Raw genomic sequence first — 2,511 nt, 5'->3', positions numbered from 1 at the left:
AAGTAATTCAATTTAGGTGAAACACATTAGCGTATCATTGGAGAACATGTGTTTATGCGCGAATTTCGAATAATCGAATCAATGCAAATTCGATGATTCACAAAACGACGTTTCATTGATTTAAGCTATTTGTTAAATATGTAATTTTAATATTTTTAAGGAAAATATAATAAATATAGAAAAAATATATAAAATAATATTAATTATCAAAATTATGTCTAATGCAACATAAATCTCATTTAAGTTTACAATCTGAGTTTATTTTTGAAGTTTTTAAAACATTTTTAAACTAGGGAATAGGTAGAATTTAAGAAGTTGTTAATGAGTTCTACTGTTATTAAAGAAGCCATGAAATTTAAATTCACAGGGTAGCGTAACATTATATTTATGGTTATTCTTAAATAGCTTATATAAAAATTAGGTTTGAAGTCAGTTATTCATAACGACTTAAATTTTTGGGATAAAATATATAGATGTTTAGATTGAAAATTCAATGTCTAATCAGTCAAACACCAAATCTTAAAATTAAATGTAATAATTTTTTTTGTTAACAAATTACAGATGATTTTTTCAATAAAAAAATGCAAATTTAGTAAATATTTATTAAGATAAAAAATATCGATCCGAATTGTAATTTTAGAAAGACTGATGTTAAATTATACTGTTTGACAAAAATATTTTTTTGGATTCTTTGTATGATTTTCTAATACATAGAACATTCTATGATAAATAATACTAAATCGAACCGTGTGTTTGTTCTAATAATTACTTTTTTTAAATATATTTATCCTTAAGTAAACTACCGATATGTACGTATCAATTTACTGCTTTTAGTGAATGAATAATGAAATGAAATGCAGATAAATATTTTATATATTAAAGATTCGATTACATTATTAAACTGCCCACCACGGTTTTTCGCATTCTACGCATCTTTCAAAAAAATATAATCGGCAGTTACAGGCAAACTCTATGGTTACAGTTACAAGTTTTTCACACAAACTGATTGTCAAAATCTATTTGAAGTTGCCTCTGTAGGCTGCAGGCAATTTTATGTTTCTAAATGTCATTTATTAATTTTATTTACAATATCGTTAATTTTGAATGCATTTTTTAATTTTTTTCAGAATAACAAATAAGAAATTATCAAAAATTAATTTATTGTTTATAAAAATGAAACAGTAGATGAAAAGAAAAATTGAAAAGCAAGTTTGTTTTAATTTTTAAAAAGTGTGAGTGTGTTGGTAAATGCAAAACTTGATTGTGTAACTTCCAATGTGTAAAAACACAATGTAAAAAAGCAAAGTTCTTTATAATTAAAAGAAAAAATTCACACCTCATGTAAAGCTTTGACGCGAAAAGTAGTGCTATGGACCTCAAGCTCAGGGTTTTTTAAATAATTCTTTTTATTAACACAAAATCTTGAACCAAATAAGGGATTTTTTTGAGGCAAATAATATGAATCGGACATGACTTTTTTTCCCAAACCATTTTGCGTCAGAATATAGATAGTCCATAAAATGTATAAATTTGTACTTTATCGAGTTTTTTAAATTTTTATTATTTATTATAGATATTTATGAAAATTTTCCATTTTCTGCTAACTATTTCCATATTTAATAGTTAGTCCTTTATTCAATGAAAGTTGTTCATAATATTTAAGCTGAAAGTTTTTCTGTATATGTACTATTTTAAATATATAGACAAATTTTGTAATTTTAAATATTTCTCGAACTTTCCAAAACAAATCTACTGTCCTTTATTTTTAATTTATTGATTCATTTAATGTTTTTAGATAAGTATTTTACTTTTAAATTAGTTACTATTATTAATTAGATTTACTTTAAGCGGCAGAAAAAAATTTTTAACATTTATTATTTTTTTATTTAATTTGGCATTTTACGTTTTCCCCAGAAACTGCAGTAAAACACATTTTTTTTAATGTGATTAATGGTAACACTGCAATGCACAACAAATATTAAGGCCAACATGTGTGTTTCAAATAATAGTTGTTGTTTTGAGCAAACGAAAAAGAATGTGAATACAAAAAAAAAAACGAAACGAATAATACAAAAATCCAAATAAAACAACAAAAACAGACAAAATAAATAATAATACCATGTGCTTTTTTTTGCCTTTACTAAGTAGCGAAAGAGAATGGAGATATTTTATTAAAATTTAAAAAATGGTTATAAGAAAATAAAACCTTTTGTTTAAAATGTTAAAAAAAAACATAAGACATCTCTAGGGTAAAATTGATTAAATTTATATTAATAGTATTTGCACGTTTACTCTGTATTTTTAATGAATTGATAAACACCAATTTAGACACTTCACTTGAATATAAAGGTACTGGAAATGCTACTGACACGTTGCATTTCACTTGTTATTTTTTTATCAAGAAGCAGTTAATATGATTTTTTGTTTATTTAGCAATTTTATTAATAATATTAAAATTTTAATAACTGTAGTTTATCATCAACAACATTTTTACCGTTAATTAGAGCAATG

Source organism: Lucilia cuprina, chromosome 4 (genome assembly GCF_022045245.1).
Source record: "Lucilia cuprina isolate Lc7/37 chromosome 4, ASM2204524v1, whole genome shotgun sequence".
NCBI lineage: Eukaryota > Metazoa > Arthropoda > Insecta > Diptera > Calliphoridae > Lucilia > Lucilia cuprina.
This window is presented reverse-complemented; position numbering follows the sequence as displayed.